Raw genomic sequence first — 26,766 nt, 5'->3', positions numbered from 1 at the left:
CCGGCTTGTCTCTACCCCGACCCCATGTTCTCTTACAGAAAATGATGCCTGGGTATTTGTATTGCGCACACGTCTTTCCTCATCGCACTAAAAAGAAACTCGACATGACCAAAGCTATTTACAGCGCTAGCTTGACCTGCACAGCACAAGTCTATACAGAATGGTTGTGAGACCATACTTACAGTAAATCTAAACTAGGATGTAATACTAACAATTCTCATACAGGTCAGACTTCAAAACAACTGTGTCTAGATTATGGACAAGGGCTACATTTCCCATGTCACATGACTTTCCATACTTGTTTCACATTTACGTTCATTAGCACTTGTGTACTCTACCAGTCAATAGTTTGGACAAACCTTCATATTCAATGTTTTTTCTTTATTTTTATTGTTTTTAACTTTGTATTTTAATGGAGCCATGGAAATGATGACAGAACAAGTATGGAATTATGTAGTTAACAAACATTTGTTAAATAACCCAGAATATGTTTTATATTTTTGATTATCCATAGATGCTCACCATTGACATTCTCTCAGTCAGCATCATGAAGTAGTCATCTGGAATGGTTATCCATAAATCATGGAGTGCCTAGAGGTGTTGAGTACTTTTTTGCTGCTTTTCCTTCCCTTTCTGGTCCAACTTATCCTAGGTGGAGGTGGTTTGGGATACTTTTACATTTTGGAACCAAACGAATGATGGTCCCACTAAATGCAAACCAGATAGCATGGCATGGTTAAGTAATTCCTCAGTTTTGACTCAATTACCAATAGAGTCACCATCAAAACTCCCCTTTACCATTATACCTCCTCTTTCATGCTTTACGGTGGAAACCAGGAACAGGAACGATTTGTTCACCCACTTTTTCTAACAAGACAAGGACAAAACCCAAAAATCTCACCTTTGGACTCATCAGACCAGAAGATATTTTTCCACTTATCTAATGTACATTTCTTGTGTTTCTTAGCCCAAGCACGTCTCTTCTGCTTGTTCTGAGGCTGGTAATTCTAATAAAGTTATCCTTTGCAGCAAAGGTAACTTTTTGGCCTTCTTTTTTTGGGACAATCCTCATGAGAGTTTGTTTAATCATGCTCTTTAATGTTTTTTGTGTCTGCATATGGGAATACATTTAAAATTCTTGAGATCTTTCAGACTGACTAACATTTATTTCTTAAAGTAATGATGGACTGTCTTTTCTATTTACTTAGCTTACTTAGAGTGTTTCTTGCCATAATATGAATATGTACAGTAGTTGTACAAGCAGTAATAAGCACTATTGACTCTGTACCCACCCTGCCCTCTGCACAAGACAACAGATGGTCTAAAGCACGTTAAATTGAAAACTCTTCCAGGTGACTACCTTGTAAATCTGATAACTCAGAGAAAATGCCATGAGTTTGCCAAGCTGTCATTAAAACTACATTTATTTATTGTGGATAATCTAATATATAAAAATATTCTTGGTTGGTTGAAACTTTTAGTTTACAAAATAATTCAGTGTTTTATAGTTTGTATGTCTTTAATATTATTACATACAATGTTAAAAAATGAAAATAGAGAGAAAAAACATTGAAGGAGAAGGAAAAGTTTGTGTCCAAACTTTTGAATGGTAATGTGTGTATATACAGGGAGTGCAGAATTATTAGGCAAATGAGTATTTTGACCACATCATCCTCGTTATGCATGTTGTCTTACTCCAAGCTGTATAGGCTGGAAAGCCTACTACCAATTAAGCATATTAGGTGATGTGCATCTCTGTAATGAGAAGGGGTGTGGTCTAATGACATCAACACCCTATATCAGGTGTGCATAATTATTAGGCAACTTCCTTTCCTTTGGCAAAATGGGTCAAAAGAAGGACTTGACAGGCTCAGAAAAGTCAAAAATAGTGAGATATATTGCAGAGGGATGCAGCAGTCTTAAAATAGCCAAGCTTCTGAAGCGTGATCATCGAACAATCAAGCGTTTCATTCAAAATAGTCGACAGGGTCGCAAGAAGCGTGTGGAAAAACCAAGGCGCAAAATAACTGCCCGTGAACTGAGAAAAGTCAAGCGTGCAGCTGCCAAGATGCCACTTGCCACCAGTTTGGCCATATTTCAGAGCTGCAACATCACTGAGTGCCCAAAAGCACAAGGTGTGCAATACTCAGAGACATGGCCAAGGTAAGAAAGGCAGAAAGTCGACCACCACTGAACAAGACACACAAGCTGAAACGTCAAGACTGGGCCAAGAAATATCTCAAGACTGATTTTTCTAAGGTTTTATGGACTGATGAAATGAGAGTGAGTCTTGATGGGCCAGATGGATGGGCCCGTGGCTGGATTGGTAAAGGGCAGAGAGCTCCAGTCCGACTCAGACGCCAGCAAGGTGGAGGTGGAGTACTGGTTTGGGCTGGTATCATCAAAGATGAGCTTGTGGGGCCTTTTCGGGTTGAGGATGGAGTCAAGCTGAACTCCCAGTCCTACTGCCAGTTTCTGGAAGACACCTTCTTCAAGCAGTGGTACAGGAAGAAGTCTGCATCCTTCAAGAAAAACATGATTTTCATGCAGGACAATGCTCCATCACACACGCCCAAGTACTCCACAGCGTGGCTGGCAAGAAAGGGTATAAAAGAAGAAAATCTAATGATATGGCCTCCTTGTTCACCTGATCTGAACCCCATTGAGAACCTGTGGTCCATCATCAAATGTGCGATTTACAAGGAGGGAAAACAGTACACCTCTCTGAACAGTGTCTGGGAGGCTGTGGTTGCTGCTGCACGCAATGTTGATGGTGAACAGATCAAAACACTGACAGAATCCATGGATGGCAGGCTTTTGAGTGTCCTTGCAAAGAAAGGTGGCTATATTGGTCACTGATTTGTTTTTGTTTGGTTTTTGAATGTCAGAAATGTATATTTGTGAATGTTGAGATGTTATATTGGTTTCACTGGTAAAAATAAATAATTGAAATGGGTATGAATTTGTTTTTTGTTAAGTTGCCTAATAATTATGCACAGTAATAGTCACCTGCACACACAGATATCCCCCTAAAATAGCTAAAACTAAAAACTACTTCCAAAAATATTCAGCTTTGATATTAATGAGTTTTTTGTGTTCATTGAGAACATGGTTGTTGTTCAAATTAAATCCTCAAATAAAATTAATCCTCAAAAATACAACTTGCCTAATAATTCTGCACTCCCTGTATGTATATACCTCACCTTTTACAGCACTCTTTGTCTTTTCATTGCTTTCCAATCTCCAGGTTATGTCACGGTTTTGTTATTTCATTGCTTATTTTGTTTGTTATTACTATTTCTGCATTATAAATCAATATATCCACACTTGCATCTGATCACCACCTTTTTATGTTACAGACGAAATTACCAGTTTAATAAATGTAGTTAGTTTATGCTTGGAATTGGAAACAAATTTTATTTGTGAAAACATTAGCAAAAAGTCCATGCATGCATTAAATTAGTAATTACCAGCTAGAGTGCTAGTGAAATTATTTTATGCCCATTCTCATAGACAGAGATTTGCCATTAATTTTACACTTTTCTATTGTTTTAAAATAATGATAAATGCATTAACACTATGAAATAACCATGCAGTGCAACTAAGATTATTACTGTTTTATTTTCTAACAAAATTCCAAATTTCCATTTTTTTTAAAAACATTTTTAGCATCTACATGAGGAGCTTCATCCCAGAGGCTTTTCCTTAAAACTTTCTTAAGAGATTGATTTTAATACTGCTTCTCCTAAAGTCTAATTAAATATGATTTGATGGGGCAAAACAGTTTTATTTTAGGTATCCATTTTGGTTCTTAATCATAATCCTGTATCAAAATGATAGATGGATGGGAATATTGAGAAATTGGGAAATTTACAGATGTTTGAGGATGATCAACAGAGCACGTCCAAATTTTTGATTGTTTTTTAAGTCGAACAACCACAAAAGGTACTTATATCCTAGTAATGCTTAATTTATTCAAAAAAGAAAGGAAGAAAAGAAATACAGCTTACTGAAACCCTGCTGCCAGATTATAATACATTTTCAGATTGTTCCACTGACTAGGCAGAGATCATTTGTGTTCAGTATAGTTTTAGTGAAGATTAATTAGAAATTTCCAAGCAAACGGAACCGAGTTTTGCAATCGCTAACTTTTTGAATTGATAGCCTAATGCTATTTTAATCACATGTCTTTTAGAAATAATGTTTCGCTGATACTGCCTGTAATAAGCCTTAATAAAGAGAGCCATAAATCCTTCAATAAAAAGCCATTTTCTTGGCTCATGTCAGAATGACACATGTGCTTTTTCATCCATAAAAAATTTAATCGTGAGTTTACCTCACATTTCTTTCCACATGGGTAATATACATCAGTCTTCAAAAACGGGAATTCTGGAGGTTTCTCTCTTTTTTTTTTTTTTTTTTTTTTTTGTACATGCCAATAAAAGACAGTATTGAGAAGGAGAAATTGATCTTAGCCCACTACGGTCTCTGTGCTGAGTGCACACATTGTATACTGTACAAACCGCAAACTGTCTGGTGTTAACACTGAGGCCAAAGCTCGGCTACTCTGCCAGGAAACCTTTACCCAACTCCATCACCTCACTGAGTTTATCTAAAATGTTCCACAGACAAGTCTTCCTTTAACAGCCTGCAGAGTTCGGAGTTTGACGGAGAAAAGAAAGAGAAGCACATCTGGTCCTTATTGAAACCAGACATAAACCGAAGTAAAGCCAACAAGATTAGACAATAATACAGATCGGTTAAGATTTACTGTAAAAGGTTCCAGTGCGTCATCCAAATTATATGTAAAGTAAGGAGAGAGTTGTTAGGTGAGGCCATGGAAATTAAAATAACACCTCACTATTACTATTCCTCTCGTTTCATACAGAAGTTTCTGTTGCAAGAACAGGAACTCGATAAGGGTAAGGTTCTAACAGTTGAGAGTGAGATATTCCCTGGAAAGAATGGATACCTGAGAAGAAATCATCTACAAATATATGTAGGATGTGATAAGAAATAATGTTTTGAAGCCATGGTGTCAACATAAGTGTATTAGAATACAAGTCTATGTTATGGTTTGGTACTGGCTTGATCAGGTTTGGATGGGCCTCTTATCAGATATTTTACAGACATTTCAGAACATCATTTTACTCCACCAACATTCCATTCTGAAATCCGTGTGTCCAGCACAGCCAGATAATTTTACTAGGACTGAAGAAACGTCACTCATGTTTTAAAGCATTTAAAATTTAATGCAAACATACCAGAATACAAAAAAGACAGAATAAACACTGGCAGTGTTGACGCTGGTGAAAAGGAGAAAGCTGGGCACAGAAATATTTTTTGAAGGTATGTAAATGCAGTATGTATAAAACTCTGTATTGTTTAAATGGCCAGCTTTACTTAATAAATAATTAAATAGTTGTTTCATTACAAAGGAAAAAGGTTGTAATGGCACTTACAAACAGAAGATCCTCATGAATCACTGTGTATTATCCATAGCTTTCCAGCAGATAAATAACCAAGTGTACCTAAAAGTGCTGTAACTAGTTGTACCAGAGTAGGTACTAGAGTTGGAGCATTGTGTGTATACAGTTGGTGGGAGCACGAGGTGTAATAAAAGAATTATTGAAATCTAATGCTGCATTTAAGTTAAAGCAACCTGTAATTTTCCATTCCATCTGTAAATCACTCATAACACCTCCCTGTTTGTGCATTCCCTCAGAAATTCATTTTTTTAAGACTTGTGTTTTGCAGGTCACGCAAATAAAAGTACATATCAGTGTTGCACTTTTGCACTAATGTAAATTTGCATCTATTTCCTAAGTTAGAGGAAAGGTTTTTAAATGATACATTTCTTCATTTCTACCCACAGTCCATTTTTATGAACATTTCTTTTAAATTGCATCTGACATTATTTATATGGGCATTGTTATAATGTTGTGCTGTAACTTTCACCACTGGAACATAATTCAGTCATTTACAGGCTCCACTGGCTGGTCTAGTGGTTAGAATGCGGCGCTCTCAACGCTGCGGCCCGAGTTCGATTCCTGGTCGGGGAACCAACCCCAGCCGTTAGGGTTGCACAAGCCAGTGCACACTTAGTGCCTGTCCCAAGCCCGGATAAATGGGGAGGGTTGTGTTAGGAAGGGAATCCAGCGTAAAAACATGCGCCAAATCAAACATGCGGATCATGAATACGGATGATCCGCTGTGGCGACCCCTAACGGGAGAAGCCAAAGAAGGTTTTTACAGGCTCCACTGGCTATACTTCACAGACTATGTTTTTTTTTTTTTTTTTGTTGGACCTTACTTTAGGAAGCACAGCATTATGGGGTCCTTAGTCATAAGTAGTTCTTTTGAAATTTCTGAAAAGTTGACAAAGTATCCTTATCTTAACTGGAAATCTTTTAATCCATCTTAGATGTTTACTGTACATATGCATACATTTAAGTGCAGAGCAGTTTGTATATCCTTAACACAAAGTGGAATTTTTTTAATATAGATATTTACTTTGCTATATTTCACATTAGTAGTAAAAAAATCAATACATTAGCTGAAACACATTGCTTTTCTTTTCTAACTACAATATAATGTAAATATTATCCAGCAACTTGCATATACTTATATTACTACTCCAGCCGCTTTCATAGTTTTAAACAAAGTTTGGATTGTCTACATTGGTTTGGCTTTGTGTTTTGTATTGTTAACATGTTCTAGGTGCACACTTTTTTCTTCACCCAGAATCCAATGGGGTTAACAGCACCCTGAGCTGTAACATAGATATATGATACTCATTTGATAATGCCAATATCCTGGCAACCCCATGTTCATTTATTTCCATGAAAACTACAAACAAATCATTGCGTAAAACACATTTTCAATAATTGCTAGAAAGAATGAAGAATGCATTTATGCCTTTATGAGAGCTCGAGCTTAATTATAATTTGGAAGGTAATATATTGTTCTCTTTTTCCTCAATGTAGGTCACAGCTTTTAAAATGATTTAAAATTTTCCACATTGTGTTGCTTCTCAGACTGGCTACAGGATGCATGTTTGCCTATAGAAGTGTTACCCTGAAGAGATACATTTTCTATTTTCTGTCTAGTAAACATTTGCATGATGCGGCATAAAACAAGGCTACATTCAAAGCCACATACTGGCACAGGAAACCTTAGGGGGTGTGCTTTTCTGACATGGTATTTATTATGACATTATGTGGTTTGAGACAGTGGATGAGACTTTACTGCCACTGACATACTAGCTAACCGCAGTGTTATACTTTACTGCAATTCAGAGACTTGCTAACAACTGCGGTGGTTATAATGCAGTAGGCTAGTGTGCAAATATATGATGCTACTGTATATCCCAAAGTGGTTTCTGTGTAGCATCTGTTTAGTAGAATAGAGCCACACACACACACACAAAAACCTCTTGTGGAAAATCTCATGGAATTCATATTGAGAGTTAAAAGTATATTTTTACTGGTTGCCCAATAGATTGTTTGGATTTCTGTGAAATTTATCTGGGTCATTTATTATTGTTATATATACTGTCTGTATGTGTATGTAATTTATATACTGTATACAGTGGTGTACAAAATGCACAAGGCATGTACTTCAGTTAAAGTAGAAGCACACTTGATAAAATATGACTCCAGTAAAAGTAAAAATGCCCCTTTTTAAACTTTCACTTGAGTAAAACTACAAAAGTATTTGTCTTCAAATGTACTTATACAAAGTACTATTATTAATTATGACTAAAATGTTGCTAATAAAAAATTTTGTCACAAGACTCTTGCTTGATCAACTTGTTAAAAAGTCTCAGCACTCTGATCTATTAATAGAATGATAATAATGAGTCAAACCCTGATTGATAGCTACTAAGTACTGATAAGTGATAAGTACTGTAGATACCACAAAGTTTAACCAGTAACATTTTTAACACTCATAGATAAAAAGAAACTGATTTCACATAATGTAGTTGAGTAAAAAGTAAGATATTTGACTTTGAAATGTAATAAAGTTAAATTAAAATTCTTCCCAAATAGAAAAACCTCAGTAAAGTACAGATACATGAAAAAGTTACTTAAGTACAATAACAAATTCTGTTTACTTTGTTACTGTCCACCACTGACTGTATACGTTTTATTGTTTTTGAAAGACACATGTTCCTTTCGCTTATATGCAACAAAATAGGTCATTTAACGGTATGAAGATTTACTTTGACTAAACAAATATAAATGTACAGATGTTACATGTACAGTTGAACTATATTTTTTTTTTAATGAAAAATCCTCTCAGCATCTGGACAGTAATTTCTTCAAATATTCAGCTAAAGTACTTTACCATGCATCTTTCTAAACCTTGCCAAATGTGTTCTTTTTTTTTTCCAATCAAAAAAATGTGAGCTAACAAAGGTTTATTTTTTTTTACTTCAGTTACTTTTGGGATAGCACTGCTTCCTTTTGTTACAAAATCAAACTGACTGATTTGTGCACAGAAATTCTGACATTTAGTGCTATATGTTTAACTTATCCCACCATTGTTTGTGATACAGATACATTTAGAACACTTGTTTCTGGGTTACAGATAGAATTAAAAATTAAAAAATTACATCCATTCCTAGTCTCCTACGATGTTCCCACAATAGCTTAAATCGTGGGCTCAGTCCATTGAATTTTCTTTCTCATGTCCAAACATATGTCATAGCCTAATTACATCATTTGTTGCCAATATAAACTCATTGCCTCAATATTTCAAATGGAATCGTTGAAATGCCATTAATAACATTATTATGAAAAGGTAAGAACATTAGCTCATGGCCTGATCTTGTGTCAGAATCTATTACCCTTTACAACGAGTTTTCAGAAATGCTAATGACTCTACATATATCAGTTATATGCAGTGCTGAAATTATAAATCACCCCAGACCAGGTGCATTTGGTTGGCTTTTGGATGCAGTTGCTCAACCTAATTTGTTATTTTAAAATGTGTCCATGTAATAAACTTTTTTCCTCGCTTATGTTTATAAAACCTGGATTACCAAAGAGACTGGCATTTCTCCTCTTTATGTCTATAATATTGAATATTGACATAATGTAAACTCACCAATTTTACACATAGAGGAGATTTGTTATCTAAAAAAGAAATTACAAATAAACCAAGTTTGTCATTTTTTTTTTTCTAACAATTTTTTTTTTCAATGACGACCAATATCCTATGAATGATAAATCCTATATGGAAGAACTGGAGACAGCAAATGTTGGACTCAAAATTCCGGAATGCAATTTTGCAAGTTGCAGTTCGGCTAGTACAGTATGTGATGTGTGATATTATATCAAGTGTTAGAAGTGTGATGACATTAACAGTTGTATTAGCACAAAATTTGAAACTTTGGAAGCTGATCTGTTTGAACGGTTTGTACACATAAGGAGGTCAGAGACCTGGGCAGACTGGTAGAATAAAACAGTGTCTCAAGGGAGAGATGAAGAGAGCACCAAGTCTCACTGCCACTGTGGGATTTCACATGTGGGTAATGTAGTCAAAAACACATTTCCATTACAGAATAAATCTTTGATCAATTGAAGATCACAAGTTAATTATAGTGTAAAGATTATGATTGTTCAAAGTGAATTTTCTTCATATATGTCAAACATTTGATGGAGAATGAAAATTATAAGAAACAATTCAGCAGCCCAGGTTAAATGCTGAAGTCCCCTTGAGTTATCAGTGCAGAGTATTGAACCAAACAAATGGAACAATTCAGAATTCCTGGAGCTGCTTCTAGAGATAGCATTTGATTGGCATTCAATTTCATGTACACATTCTTCTTTCCTCAGTCTGTTTTGGCAGTAACAGGAAATGGCTGCATGGCATCTACAAATTGGCTTCTTTCCTTCAGCGGAGCTCGGCTTTCCTCGCATGTGTTATTGCAACAAATCCAAATTAACTTTATGTATTACTGCACTTAGGAAAATGAGAAACCATTGAGAGACTGAGACTGTTACAGTCTGAGCAGTAGTAAGAAGGATTTATTAATCAGGGTATACTATATGACTGCTTATAATTTTAATCACCGCTTCATACAATGAATTATTTTGTTCTAATTAGAACATGATTAGTTAGAAATGAATCAGGTCATGGTTAGTTCATTTCTCAGCTTAATCCAAAGCAGTAAATGTACCTGTTCAAGAATCTTCATTAGCCTTAGGCCTTCCTCATGCTTTCTTTTCCTTCGCCTTAAACAAAAGTCAAATGTACTGTATGTGTTTGAATCCATGTGGACTCTCAGAGTGCATTAACTTCTCTGATATTTTCCCCTGCAGTTCACTGGCATGTATTGAAATAATGCAGTACAGCTAAATGTTTTGCATTTATGACTCATCCACAATTGATTTAGCTGTACTTAAGCTCAAGAGACTTAGATAAAACACTTGTAACACCTTCAGCAGTGAGAACAGAAGCCGTACGGGCTTTTTTACAAAAGAGTTGTGCCACTAGCGAATCCAGTGTGGCTTTTAAGTATTGATTTTATTCGACTTAGTCACACCTGCTGAGTCATGATCCTTTATGTGTTGCATGACTGACTGGCAGTTGGGCTGTAGTGATTCAGGCTGTGAGACTGTGTTTGTGGTGCTGCTTTAACAGTTGTTGTTTCAAAAGGGAGCATGAGGAAAAGGCAGAGCGAGTGTGAGAGAGGTGTCTACGGTGGGTGTTGTGTAGCTCTCAAACAGCCATCATTGTGGGAGGAAACGCAGAAAGTGAATGTGAGTTTGCAGCGCTGTCCAAATCCAATTGGCCAACATCAATGCACTGTCTACTATCATCACATAACATGACTCTTCTTTCTCAAAGAAAAATCTAAAGTCCACACATAAAGATAGTATGCAATTTGTTGGCTACAGTTAACCAAATCCCCATCACACAATTACACAATCTAACCTTATGTCCTTATGCTTAAATAAATAATTTCTTTATTAAGTTACTTCTTGTTCAGAGATACTGAGTGTCCTGTGACTTGTGACCTATTTCCCAATCAAACCTATTCCATTATTATACAATTACAACAAAGTAAAGTTTCTAAACACCACATACATTAACTGCAGTATTTGCACTTTTTACATCTGACTAAATACAAATAAATGAAATCGAGAGGGAAGTTGTGTATATAAATAGTCTACCTAAGCAGTCAGTGGGAGACTTTCTGTCCTGATCTTTTCTATAAGTTTATGCTCCGGTGCAACAGAGAAGTGAGAGTATTGACTGCAGACTGTTGAAGCTCACAGTGTTTAAAGGAAACACTGGTATACACCGTGCCTGTCAAGCTCAACTGAAGTCTGAGGCAAAGAGGAACGCAGATTAAAACTACAACTTCCTGCACTTAATTATCTGCCACTCAGACAGTTAGTTTAATTGGAGGTACAAACTGGCCAAAAAACATGTGTTGGCATTACTAATGTGACACGATATATCCAGTGGTTCATAGAATCTTTGTTTAAAAACACAAACAGTATTGTATTTTTTTTAGTTTTGCATTATTATTAATGCAGTATTATTGGTGCAGCATTTTCCAATGAAGAGTCAGCTTTTGAGAAAGAGATGATCTTAGGGCTCAGTTTCTTTTTTCTTTTCTTTTTTTACCATTCTGCTTATTTTGTGAGTAGACAGATTGATTACAGGTCCAATTTCTCGCTAATTTTTATTACCTGATTTGTGCAGGTTAACTACCATGTGTCTAATTTAAGTGAAAAGGTCTTTACATTTTTTCATTGATAGATGAGAAGGGGATTTTCCATGTGTGGAACATTATATTTCTGCCCCATGGAAAATAAAAAAATATTCATGATTTAACTTTACTAGTTAAAAAGTCACATCACAGAAGTTACATATTTACATTTAGACCGACTGGTGTGGGAAACTAAAAACATCCACGAGTAGTGTTGCTGCAGGTAGAAGCAAAAGTAATTACTCTTTATCTAATGATAGGCAAAAAGAAGCTCAGGGTTATAGAACATTTCCAACTAAAAGCTTAATGTTATAGAGAAATGTTGTATGTTAGTAAAAATAATAGCATATCATTTAACAAAACAGTTTTCAGGCAAAAAGATGAAGAGATAACCTGCAAAAATATTACCAAGTGACAGTCATACGAAGCCAGAGGATGATTCTTGAAGTTGCTTAGTAGTCTTGCTAGACAATTTTCTTTATGAAACTGCAGTTTTAGACTACAGATTCATTTTAAGAGGTTCTTATGCCAAATATTAATTTTCTTTAGTTTAATTCTTTTTTTAATGTTGAATGTTTTATTTCATTATTTTTGAAGGCATGGTTGCTTTACAGCATAATCCATATTGTAGAACTTTTCCATGCTGAGTTGTGTGTTCGGTTTGTATGGGATATTTTGTTCATTTTTATGAAGGGTGCCAATAATTCTGGAGGGCACTCTAAAAGAAATTCATGATAACCTTTTAGAATGTTGTACAACACTAGTAGGATCCATGGCTCGAAGATTAAGGATATGGTCAGCATGCCAGGATATATGATTCTTTACAATGAGCTTTCAAAAATGCTAATTACTCTTCATAAATCAGTTATATGCAGTGCTCGGGTTATAAATCACCCTATAGCAGGTGCATTTATCACAATTCTATGGTGCAGCAGAAGGTCAGAGCACCTCTGCCGTTGGCTCACTGATTACTCAGCTCCAGCCGAGGAGCCCATCGCCTACATCATCCCACCCCCCACCTGCAGTCGAGTAATGAGTGTGTGAGTGCGGTTATGAAACCGATGCCAAGCTACTCGTCTGCTTGGACAGATGGCTGAGAGGAGTGAAGGATTTCTAGTTTTTGATTCTTTGTCCATGTTGTATCATAGAAATCCAATATGAATATTGTCCATAAGGCTATGTGATCTCATATGCAGTAGGTGTGGGGAAAAATAAAAGAGTAAACTTGTGAATTTATAGTACAGTATTTTTACTTGGTCTGTTGAGGTTTATTCGAGATGACATATGTGGACGCCTGAAAAAATGGCCAACAAGTGAACCATAAAAATTGGGTAAATACTGATTGGGAAAGTATTAGTCAGAGGAAATGTGGCTAATGTGATAAACTTGTGAAAGAAGTGGACATTTTAAGATGAAATTACGGCTCTGTGCTGAACACTACTTCTTACATTCCAAATTTTGGTTGGACATCCACTTTGTTTGTGTCGTGCTAGAACAGGTTTGGGCCTCTTAGGTCGGTGAAACAGTTTGTGGAAAACCTCAATATTGGTGTAACAGACATTTGACATTATAATATACTTTGTTAATTGTGGACATATTTTGAACATTTTCTTTCTTTTTATTTGTGTCTATGTTGGCAGATGAGAAGTACATGACAGCCAAAATCAGCTGTCTTTTTCCAAGCTATTCTGGGTTTATGTTGTTACTGGCAAGAACACACTTGTAGGATGGTCTGCACCTAGATGACATGAAAGAAATGAAGAGCTTGTTTGCTGTATATTTAGTTCATTTTTAACATTTGTCTCTTTAAGTCTAACACCATTTACATAAACCCATGCTACCTTAGCCAATAGATCTGTACAGTTTGCTGTATGAGTGTAATGTGACTGCACTGGACTCTCTGTTAATGTGAAAAGAAATTCCCGCTGAAGAAAAATTTTATTTCAATGTATTTATTTATTGTTTTTTTAAATAAGAGGCATGCCATTTGATTTACTTTTAATAGCATAAATAGAGTTCAATGAAATATTTTTGCAGTTTTATTACATAAAAAGAAAGCTTTTAAAGATAAAACAAGATTAGATGGAACTTTATTAATCCCGAAGGATATTTATCTGCCAGAGACTGCTTTAGAATACAAGAAAAATACATTTGAATGAAATATTAATGATATATGTACAAAATGCATTCAGAAATACAAAAAAAGGGATAGGGAACTAAAAACATTTAAGTACTAAACAATGCCAAACCATTTGAAGAATGTGTTTTTGTCTGCCTACCTGTGTTTTGTCTGTCTGTCTGTGTTTCGGTTTAGACAAAAACTAAAGCTATTAGAAAGTCACCATTTCTAAATGCTTTTTTTTTTTTAATAACTCTTATAAATCGTTTTTGCCAACTGATTTTTAAATGTTTTTAAAGACAATTCAACAAATTTGCCATCAATATCTTTCTAACCACTCAATACCATATAGTGGATTTATAAATAAAACAGTAATGTTGGTGCAGAGGCCAATTCACACCACCTGCATGTCTTTTTTTCAGTGTGTTACATGTGGCAAGCATTTCAGTGCACATCAACATTATAATGGTGCATAAAGTTTCAGCCTGCATGTTGCACTGCTTTTGTCTTAGACATCTTTTGAAATCCTTCAAATAAACAACTTTTACAAACAGTACTGTTAACTGTATTTTACACTCATAAATGACTACAGTTTTTATTGACCTATAAATAATCTGTTTCCACCCCTTGTTTTATTGACGGTGTGCATTTGGGTGATAAAAATCAAGAAGTCATGATGTTGTGTTATGCTTAAGGAACAGGTGAGAGTGGATTGACCAATTACCAAGCTGCTTATAGAAGGATTTACCCTGCAGTGCTATGTTACTGATCATGACAGACAATTATTGCAATATTTCATCAATATTTCATCACAACCTCACAAGTGTTCTTTGTTAGCACTGACATAATGAGAGAACATTTTTCTTTCTCAGCTTCTTTGTGTCAATCTTAGGTATATTTATATTTACTCTCACCTTCACCATCAACTCAACCATAAACCAATATGGACAGAGCAGAGAGTTTGGCCCAGATGTCAGTCAATGACTTTGCATCCTCATTTAAAATAAACATCTGTTTGGACCAGAGAGACCTCTTAGTAAGAGAGCAAGGGAGAGAGAGAGAGAGAGAGAGAGAACAAGGATGAATCAGAAACGAGGAGTACTTCGGGCCAGATATTGTTAATTCAGGTTAACGATAAAGGAGAAGGAGGTGTCTTTGGAGACAAATGCGCCATCTGTTAACACCGTGTGACTCTGTCCCACAACAAATCCAACACAAAGCCAATGCACTGTGTTGTGAAGGCTATTATAAGACTTCTGATATAAGCTATATAGATATGGGCTTATAAAGAGATACCGTATTCCATTCCATAATTACAAACCACCAAAAATGAAAACCCATTAGATCCATTAAAAAAAGTTTTTATTTTAGGAGGGCCATGTGATAATATATTGTATTTGTTGTGGTTATGACAAAGGTAATGATTGGAATGTTATAGGAGCATTTAATTCCAATGCTCCTATACACTGAAAGTCTTTTGGATGATATCTTACATTGTAGCAGTGTCTTTAAGGATTCGATCATAAAAGCATCAGTCTTAAAACAGATGCTAATAAGAGCACATTTCATAAAAATCATCATGGTAATACACGTTGTCATAGAAAACACATCTTTCTTGACATATTCATAGCATTTGTAGGTCAATATTATGATGATGTGCTCATGCAAAATGTTACTGAATGCACCAGCCAAACTTTGATTGTTTGGTATACAGTGTGTCTGATTGTGTTTTACTCTAGGAAGAACACTCAGAACAAAACTAATTGTCTGCCTCTCTGCAGACTTAAACAAATCCTGATCATTTGTAGATCCTGAAGTGATGGTACATTGTGTAAAAAAAAAAACACATGTGGCAGGCACACAGAGCATTACCTATGATACAAAGATGAGTTACATCATTCATGCGTACTCCCATGTGTCCATATTGAGCCTCAGCCTTTCCTGCTATTCTGAAACATTTCATCTGTAGCTGCTACTCTATTTGGTCACTCCATATTGCCATGAGCCTAAAGATAGTTCTCAGAATAAATAGTTCAGTGTTGAACCTGAAGTACACAAATAGAATGAATTTCACAGCTTTCATGATTTTCTGTGTGTGTGTGTGTGTGTGTGTGTGTGTGTGTGTGTGTGTGAGAGAGAGAGAGAGAGAGAGAGAGAGAGAGAGAGAGAGAGAGAGAGAGAGAGAGAGAGAGATAGCTATGGGAAGGCCATGGGGTATCAGACGGCTCTCCATCTGACTCTTGTTCCAAGAGCTCAGGGAAAGTCTCAGTACAGACTCCCACAGAGCTCCAGAAACTGAAATGAAATAATAATATTATCCAACCAGCTAGCCCACTAGATACCCTAATAACTAGTTAACGGTTCCTTAAATAAAACTTGGTATATATATATAAAACCTCACCAGTTTATAAATATTTTTTTGCCTATAACATTTTTGTAATCACTATATGTTATATGGTCAATGGTACCTGGAAACCTGACTAATCTTTCCCATTCTCTATAATCATTAGAATTCTATTCTGGAATTAGTTTCTCTTTGATGTTATAATAGGCTCCACTCTTCTGGGAAATGCGTTCCACAATTGTTTGTAGTGTGTGTTCATTCAGCTTCAAGAGCGTTAGTAAAGATAGACATTGATGTTAGGTGAGGAGGCCTGGACATGTAGTCAACATTCCATATCGTCCCAAAGGTGTTCAGTGAGGTTAAAGTCAGATATAGAGTATAAAATAGCAGGTTTGACAAAAGATATCGTATTATCTAGCAAAGGATTTTTGGAGTTTGGTATTGCAGATCTGATCAAAGGCATTATTAATATGATAAAGCAGATATGATAAAGAATACTGTGAGTATAGTTTAGTTTAACAAATTTGAAACACTATATAGTGGGTACAGAATAGTGAATCTGATTAGGGATATAGAGCAAATAGTATAGCAGATCTGACAAAGTATATAGTGAGTACAGTATAGTAGAGCAGATCTGATAACAATTATTGTAAGTATAGTATAGCAGATCTGATTGAGGATATGGATTGTATAATATAGCAGTTCTGACAGAGGTTATAGTATAGTATAGCAGATCTGATTGAGGTTATAATGAGTACAGAATAATATATTGCACATCTGCTACAGGTTATAGTATATATAAAGCAGATTTAATAGAGAATATTAATTATTATAGTGTAGTATAGCAGATCTTATAGAAGATAGAGTGAGTATAGCAGATTTGATAGAGTATATAGTGAGTATAGTGTAGCAGATTTGATGGAGGATTTAGTGAGTATAGTGTAGCAGATTTGATGGAGGATATAGTGAGTATAGAAAATATAGACTAGATGATGCTCACCGGTGGAGGAATACTGTTTTCCCCGAGAACTAAACACATTTTCCATAATCCAAGAATATAGGGGAGTGGAGGTGGGAGCTCAGTGATTAGAGCTTTGGACTTTGGATCGGAAGTCACAAGTTCAAATCCCACCACCACCAAGCTGCCACTGCTGGGCTTTCGAGCAAGGCACTTAACCCTCACTTGCTCAGTTGTAATCACTCTGGATAAGGGTGTCTGTCAAATGCCATAAATGTAATGAGTGAGTATGGGATAATAAGCCTTATATAAATTGTAATAAATCCAGTATATTACATCTTATAGAAAATATAACATTAGTGAAAACCTGAAAGAAAATACAAGTATACTGTAGTAAATCTGCCAGACTGCGTAATGAGTACATATGAAAGAAAAGATTTAAAGAGTACAGAGTGGTAAATCTAATAGAAGGTATCAGATCAATCTTTCTCTCATCTTACATAAAGAAGTGGCATACCGGTACATAAAATAAAAGTGAAACTCATCTTTTCATTTCATTGTCATAGATTTGAGCTGATTCCATACCATCTCCAGCAGTTTTGGTGATTGTATAATGTTTATTTATAACATGACTTTTTTTTTTTTTCTTCCCAGGCATGTCATGCCCACTTACATGAAATTAGAAGAGTGTCATTGCTCTGTCATTCAAGCCTGCCACTTTTCATTTCTTGCTTAAGGTCATGATGGCTGCAGACTTTTTTTTTTAGTAAGAGACCGAATAAGTTTGAAAGGGCAATAGTTTTGCTTCACACCTACTCAATCATAATGAGCTTTGACCTTTTAGATGAACAAATCTTGTTTCTTATGCATCAATAGAAAACAAGAAGGCATGACTGCGGTCTTTTTTTAGTTGAAAAATTTTTTTATGGAAGTACGAGTGCTTTATTGTTCTTTGGTTCACATCTGAAAAACATGAGCCTTCTCATCCACTGACATTCTCTAAAGTTTTTGTGGTCAAATTCTTTTTTTTTTTTCCTTTCTTTCTAAAAGAATGATAGCAATTTTGGAAGGCAGTTTAAAAATGTGGATTTAACAAACCCCACATTTTTCACTTTGTATCGTAGTCAACACTATTATTCATGTTAATAAACAATGTAGAATTTTACTATACTATATTTCACCTTTGCAATTAAATAATCGGAAAAAAAAAAATATTTTTGCTAAATTGCAGTTCACATCATGTAAACAACATGATTTTTTAAAATCAAGGGCAGGCAAAGTACAGAGAAACTTTAACAAAGTTTGGGTACTGTGGTTAAAACTTAACGTAAAATAGTAAGGAGGCAAATATCTATGACAAGTGTCTAATATTTATTTATTCAAGTAAATAGATTAAAAAAAAGATTTTTAAATGATTAAAAAAGCAAAATCGTGCCTGACCCTTCATGACCAGCTAGCTAACTTGACACACCTAAAACTTGGTTAGAACTTATTAGATCATGTTTAATAAACAATTTGGAATACATGCTAAGGCACATTAGTAACAAAAGCAGACCTTGACTAGTAAGCTAATTTACAAACTTAATTTGGAATATATAACTAGCTAGCTAACTAACTAGCTCTAGCTAATTTACTAACCTTAAAATTAACATGTCAACATCCATGTTTAAAGAAATTTCTAAATATTTTAAGGCTGATATTTGATTTGTTTAATTGAACCTCTTATCTTGTATTAATAAAACTTACTCCAACATTATACTTTTCTATTAAGAGAAAACTAATCTTAGAGCATTTGAAATATGCAGTGAGTAGAATGTAGTCTGGTGATCAAAAAGAACATCATTGTAAAATCATTGTTTTTCTTTCAGAAATTTACTTGAAGTACAATTACTTGAGTTTTTTCCTCCTCCTGTATTAGACGACATGCTGATTGTTATTGACAGGCCTTTAATGCACAAGAGTTTGTCCTTTTTTTCTCTCCTGTAGGCAAGGTGCTGTGTTTAGGCGTTAACTCTGCCACTTGCAAAGCTGCTGTCATTTCAGCTGGCTCAGCTGTTCCTGATGCCTCATACCTCTCTACAGCAAGCTGAAGGTGTAAAAGTACAAAACTGCCTTTTTTTTTTCTTTCAGCTCTCTGACCGAGATTCAAAACTATCTGCTGACTCACTCTGGCATTTTTTTTGTTGTTGTTGTACTTGCTATTGAATTTTGGCTATAAATTGAGTTGACCATTGAATAAGATTTAAATCTGATTCATTTTTGTGGCTGAAGTAATAACGATCAGTCACAATGTAAGCAGATGTTGATTGTCTATAAACGGATGTCTAATGCTGATTGATGACTAATAAATGTAAGTGCAGCCATTCATCATAATGTCACTATTTAAAAAGAAAATAAATACAATAAAGTAAAATTGCATCAGAAAGTTTTTCAACCAAAGCACTCATCCATCATCTATACATAAACAAGCACAAAATAATACAATAAGCACAAAATAAACTGACTTTTCGGAAGTGTAAAGTGAATAGTTCACTGAGCGCTATTTATTAGCAACCTGCACATTTTATGCTGAAGAAAAGAAAATGACAGTAATGCTTTGTGTAAAGGCCCTATCTAATATGAATACATTCATAAAATGTGACAATGATTTTATATCATAACATGAAACACACACTGTTATAATGACATAGTAAAGAGTGGTTTTATTCTCAGTTTAATTTGTTAGACGCTGACTATACAAACTCTCATTCTTATACCTTATTCATTAAAGAGAAAAGTTAAAAAGAAGAAATGTGAGCATGTCTCATTGAGGTAAATGGATTAAAAAAATCTGTTTATTATTACATTAAATTCAATTATTATTAATAAATAAATAAATAAAAACAGAATGCTGTGGTATGACACCTAATGATATGCATTTAAAAAAATCAACTTTGGGATGGTAACATGATGAATGTAATTTTTTGCTAATATCCAGCCACCCTGCCTTTGTCTCTATAAATATCAAAACACATCAGAGCTGATGAAAGTGGAGATATATTTTTGGCCTTTAAAATACATTTCAGTATTTGTCTATTTTATCTTATTCTGTTTTAATCAAATGATGTGATGTTAAATGAATTTCTCCATGCTATTATTTGCCAAAGCAGGAAAACTGCATTGCTCTCCTGCACCAATAATACCAGAGAAGTTTCGAAAGTGTATTGAGCAATCCTGAGAAACTTTAGAGCTGGATAATGTATTTTTCTGTCTGCTAGACAGATTCATTCAATTGCATTGGCCCTGTTAGACCTTATTGACTCTCTTCTTCCTTTTTTCTAGCCTGCTTACTTAAATTGCAGAAAACCGACTTTATAATCACAAATCAATTGCTTTTGGATTCATGAATATTATAAAAGCGAGGTGATAGAGTCAGGACAGATTAGGGGAAGAAATTGCATGAAATAAAGTAGTCCACCACTTGCAGCACGTTGAACTCGTTGACCAAAAATATATATACACAATTTCACTGAAGAATAGCTGAAATATTGTTTAAATGTTTAGAGGCATAAAGACAGGTGACGGCCTGGGAAAACCTTTCACACATGGTCAAATCTGGACATATTTATATACATCTATATGAAAATGTCCAGATTTGACTTTGAAATATGACTATGAAATATGACGTTTGCAATAAGACTAAAATATGATTCTCTTTTGCATGTACTGTACCTCAAGCTGATATACTAGTATATTTAGTCCCCCAAAAGGCAGAAAGGCAGAAAATTACATTTAAAAATTTCATATCCAATTCTACTGAATGACTGCCTGCCTATCTGCACATTTATAACCTTATCTACTTATAAAACATTACTGGCACGTTTTAAAAAATTATACCTTTTAAAATGGGTAATGATTTCACTTTGAATGCCGGCATCATCCACATCAGTCTTTGTCTCATCACTCATTGATAAAAGTCACTCATAGCATTTAAACACAAATGCTCTCATTGTCTCTTCCCTCAAGTAATCTCTGTTAATGCTAACGTCAATGTGAAAATGTAGTGATTGTCACACAACTTTTTTCATTACATTTCTAATCTTGTTGGTAAAGGAGTGGACACCCGACTACCACAATCTTCTAACTGAGATGCACTTACATAGTTGGAAGCACACAATTGTTCAGATTGTATTATTTTTGCATGCTGAAAAATTACATAGGAACTAAGAGCTCAGAACCTGTTCCAGTATCACAACATGCATGTTTGCAAAGTAAGCGCAACAAACACATAGTCTGTCAGTGCTGGAGTGAAAAACCTTCACAAAGTGTATTTCAAAAAGTCCTGACATCGATCCCACGTCTTAACACCTTCAAGTCAGCCTGAAATGCATGCTAGGCCTCAATGATGCTCTTGAGATATGGAATCAAGAACACAATGGCTGGGATGGTCAGGTGCCCACAAAATTTGATCTTTAAGAATCTTCATTTCTAAACATCTCAACAAAGGACCTGCAATGAATGTATATTCGGTGCCACCCAGATGAGGAAGGGTTCCCTTTTGAATCTGGTTCCTTTCAGGGTTTATTTCTCATACCATCTCATGGAGATTTTTGAGGGATAAACAATTATAAGGAACAAACTTTTAGGCAATAAACTTGCACATTATTTTATACAACCTTAACATTTTTATCTGTGCAAAGCTGCTTTGAGACAATGTCTTTAGTAAAAAGCAATATACAAATAAAAATTAATTGAATTGAAATACATGTTATATTTGGTTTATTCTATTTTCGCATCACATTTTTAGTCAGAATCTGAAGACAGATTTAAATGATTATTTTTATATCTATTGCACTATAACACATAGATTAGGAAAGAAAACATGATCAAATCGTGAGAAAATCAAACCTCATACATTTGAGACATGATTAGGCAGACTGTTTCCTCTCCATTCATTCTTTAGCAATGTTGGTGTTTCAGGGAGACGGGGCCAAGACAATTCAAATCGAATACAGATTACATTTACAGAAATAAGTAGATAAAAGATATAAATATATTTTACAGTCAGAAATGTATCCATATAATTTAATCCTTAATAAACAAGCCAGAATGAGTGTTGAAAGGAAAAACTCAGAGACATTATAAGAAAGAAATCTTGAGAAGAACCAGAATCAACTGGAGCCCATCTTCATCTGTAACAGTGACACACTGGATATTTATCCATTATAGTTTCATTATGAAGTCTATTTATTTGAGGGAAAAAACTGTTTGTAGTCTAAACAAAAATGTTCATATTTAGTGCAGTGCAGCAATCTTCATGGTTGCTCTGAAGTAACATCCACAGTTAGCGCTGGTTTGGAATATAATCCCAGTTTACAAGGTAACCCAAATACTAAAGCATTTCCAAATCAGAATACATGTCATGGTCTATTTTAAAAGATGATTGAGAAAAAACTGTTGCCTACTGTACAATTCCACATCGTGTGACATGGGCTTTCCAGGACTGCCTCATGAATGTGGATTACAAGGAGGCTAAACGTTTACCTGTTGTAAACAGCTAAGTGATATTTGCATGCTTCCAGACAAAACCGCATGGGGCAAACTGTTATTTTACTGCAAGATAAAAAACTCACTGACCTCGCAACGTGCTGTTTAGCATAAACGTTTGGTTGCGAAAGGTTTTTACTAGTTTCAACCCAGCATGCTAAATGATCTACACCAAGTGCTCTCTGCTGCAGAACCGCAAAACAAAATTTGGAACAAAAAATGAAATGTTTGGCTGATGTTGTATTTGTAGTGAGAGAAAATTGTGCTATTTGCGCGTCTCGTGATACACAACAGACTCGCGCTCTCTCTGCGTTCCTCCTGGTGGAAATAAATACTTAACAAATCACTGAGGTATAAAAACTAATGTGTTACTGAACAAAGACTGCAGCACAAAAGAGCATTGTTTTTGTGTTATTCGTGTGTGTGTGTGTGTTTGTGTGTTTATTATTATCCAAAAAAGTCTTCTGTAGCCAAGCATCTCCTCAGCAGGCATTCCTGTTCATTAGAAAGGCAGCATGAGGATCTAGGCGTAGCCAAGCCCAGTTCCAGGCTCGGCTCCTCTGCTAGCTCCTCCTGTCATTTAGCCAGCCATGTGTGACACTTTTAAGGTTCTAGAACAATTCATTAGCATGGGGAGCTGTGTGCAGAATGAAATAAATATCCCTTTCTGCCTCATCAGGATGATTCTGACTGAGGAAGGGTTACGTAAGTCTGCTAAATTTATCAGCTCTCGTTTTATGCTAAGCCAGGGCTTGCAGGCGAAGTCTATGCCTCTCCAACTGGAAGATTGCCTTTTGTTTCCTTGCAAACGGATTCATGGTGTCAATGGGGAAGACGAAGAAACACAAATGATATAAAAAGGTTGTGCTATTTTTAGAAGGAGGTTTCTTCTCGGAGAGCGTGTCTCTGGTTCATGCTTGTATAGTCAATGAAAACAGGTTTCAATCACTTTACTGTTGTGCACAGGGATTACCAACCACACACACACACACACACACAATATAAAGAGGGAGAGGAAGGGGGATGTTAGATATTCATGGAAATCAGTAACAAGAAAAAGAGGGAACAGTTGAAATGTAAGGATTTGACAATACTATGTTTGTGTGCAATATGGTAACACCTTCAAACTCCACATTCTGTGTGTGTGTGTGTGTGTGTGTGTGTGTGTGTGTGTGTGTGTGTGTGTTCTTTCGTTCACTCCTAGATGAATGAATCTGTATTACAGCAGTGTGAGGCTAAAAGCAAGCAACTCCTATCCTACAAAAAAGTGATTCTCTCTCTCTGTGTCTCTGTCTCTCTCTCTCTCTTTCTTTTACCCTATCTCTCTCTGTCTTTCTCTTTCGGCTGAAGCTGAATGATGTGACGCATGGCTGTGAGGTGCTCAGCCACACAGAGAGAGAGAGAGAGAGAGAGAGAGAGAGAGAGAATGAGTTAAGCTGACAGATCCTCAGATGAAGATGTCACTGTGTAGCACAGCGGTAGACAGTTTAACTTTCAACAGCTACACACATAATCTATAAAATTCCCCTTATTTAGAACCCAGAAAACACACTATTGTTTGTTTATCTACATTTACAGGAGAGAAAGAAAGAGAGACCTCAATCTACATATAACAGCGGTGTAGGAAGCTTGAAGAAGGAGGGAGGAACCATTTGAATGTGCTTATCATTTTTCATTTGCGATATGCCACATCTCACACCAAATCAAAACATAACAATGGCTGCATATGCAGCCTGGAGCTTGGAGCAAGTTTGTATTCAAACTGTATGTTGCTGCATTCGTGTAGAACTGCAAGAGTGAAAGCATTTTAGTCTTAACACAAGGGAGGAAGAAAAGACTGCTGATTTTACCAGCAAACGTCAATGAAATTAACTGTATTCAGGAACAAGCTTTCTAAAAAAACACCACACTCACACATTAAAACAGGCCAAGATATCTTTGAATAGACACCTGTTCACATTCACACATTTGCCAAAAACTGCATACAACATTGGCCATATATACCACTGTGCAATATGGAAGTCTAAGTGGTCATGCGTTAATATTACGGCTTCCAATCGATTACAATATTTAATTGCGATTAATCACACATTTTTATCTCTTTGAAAAAATAGTATAATCCATGACCTCTTAGGACTTCCGTACTCTACAGTGGTATATATGGCCAATATTGTATGTAGTTTCTGGCAAATGTGTGAATGTAAACAGTAATATATACACACATTAATATATATGGTATTTCTTTAAGAGGTGGGACATGTATGTAGTACAGTGATCTGATTGGATGAAAATTTACTACACACACCAGAGTATAAAAAATCTAATTTTTTTTTAACACGGTAAGTATAAAGTTATCAATTACAGCACCAAACATTCAAATCAAAATGACAAAACTGTAAATATACTGTATATAATTGCCATAATATCCAGTGTCACCCTGATGAGGACAGGTTCCCCCTACAGTCTGATTCCTCTCAAGGTTTTGTTTTAGGGACTTGTTTCTTATCTTTGTAAGCACATTATTTAAATGTGTAATACAATTAAAATTATTAGAACAGTTAACAGTTAAAAACATTTTTGAACATTGATTTTGATCTCACAGGCAGGTTCATTATTATTCAAGCCATGTCACAGATGCATTATAGCAACAGTAACCAAAGCTGAGTCAGTGTATAATATGACAGCAGATGTTGTATTTGAAAATGGATTTGAGGTTGTTTGACATTTTTCAGTGTGTGTTCACTTTTGATAAACATGAGTTTGTTTAACGCTACACACAGGTAAATAGCCTAGAGCTTGGTCTAGAATTGGTTTAAAAGGCCTGGGAAACAAACACAGAGTAGACATTAAATCTTCTACATATGTTATGATTGCATAAATTACTATTAAAATGCTTTACAATACCAAGCAACTTGTTACAAGTCCACTTTCACTTCGCACATGCAATCAAGAAAAGCATAATCCAGTATAGTTTATTTAATTATTAAAATGTGGAGAGGCAAAAACGATTTAAATAACATACACAATATTTTATTAATTTAGCTTTGCATAGTGTCGTACAAAGAATTCGGTTATATTAGCCCGATTATTTAATTAAGCTAGTTTGTAACCTCACATTAGGGATCAATATGTCCTGCTCTGTTCTTTGTATATCTATTATTATAAAATATTGGTATAATAATTGCCTATTACAAACACAAAGAAGCAGCCATCAGTACTTCACCTAGAATTTATATACTATAAATGTGATTCATTCAACATGGGAATAGTGTACAGTGGACAAAAAAAAGGTCAATTTGTTAATCTGATTCACACACACACACAGCTCCCAGTGAGACTGATGAGGCCACCAAGAGGTCAAATATGTCATAGCTGAAAATATCAGACTGCCTCCCGCTGCTTAGTGTCAGTTCTGGACTGCATGACTGGCAGAGGCCTTTGAAAGTGTAGGTATGTGTGTGTGAGAGAGAGAAAGAGAGAGAGAGAGAGAGGGTGAATGCTTTTATATCTCAATATCTTGGTTGTGGACCAAAGGGATTCCCCAAGGATATCTGACATTTTTAACATTGTTGAGGTTGATCCATACAATGAAATCTGTTTTTCTTCAATTAAATAAGGGAAAATTTAGTACAGGCATAGCATTATTTAGCACCAATTCAAAGCTTTCACAAGGATAGTGACGAGTGTGTGTGTGTGTGTGTGTGTGAGAGAGAGAGAGAGAGAGAGAGAGAGAGAGAAAGAAAGAGAGAGAGAGAGGCGGTACATTGAACAAACCAAAGGACAAACCAATGAATAGAAAGATTTTCAGAGGATGATTGACATAACCTGACTCTGTAATATATTACTCCAGCAAAGCATAAGAGGAGATGTTTGACCGTCTAATTTCCTTGTAGGTATGTTTTTGTGTGTTTCGACCTAATTGTGACAAATGCATTTACATCTAAATTAGTTTTGAATACATTCTCTCACAAAAATGAGTACACCCCTCACATTAAGTCAAGTCAAGAAGCTTTTATTGTCATTTAAACCATAGATAGCTAATGCTGTACATAGTAAAATTAGACAATGTTTCTCCAAAACCCTGGTGCTAC

At 35.4% G+C, this 26,766-nt stretch overlaps 1 long non-coding RNA gene across 1 annotated transcript in view; it reads left to right on the top strand.

Annotated features, from left to right (window-relative positions):
* Nucleotides 1–19,562, top strand: part of LOC124379639 — a 38,014-nt gene extending 18,452 nt beyond the window's left edge. The window contains exon 4 of the long non-coding RNA XR_006924471.1: nt 19,136–19,562. This is a non-coding gene — a long non-coding RNA (uncharacterized LOC124379639). The remainder of the gene's footprint in view (nt 1–19,135) is intronic.
* Nucleotides 19,563–26,766: the final 7,204 nt, after the last annotated feature.

This window comes from Silurus meridionalis, chromosome 26 (genome assembly GCF_014805685.1).
Source record: "Silurus meridionalis isolate SWU-2019-XX chromosome 26, ASM1480568v1, whole genome shotgun sequence".
Lineage (NCBI taxonomy): Eukaryota > Metazoa > Chordata > Actinopteri > Siluriformes > Siluridae > Silurus > Silurus meridionalis.
The sequence above is the reverse complement of the archived record's forward strand: the minus strand, read 5'-3'. Positions and strand labels throughout refer to the sequence as shown.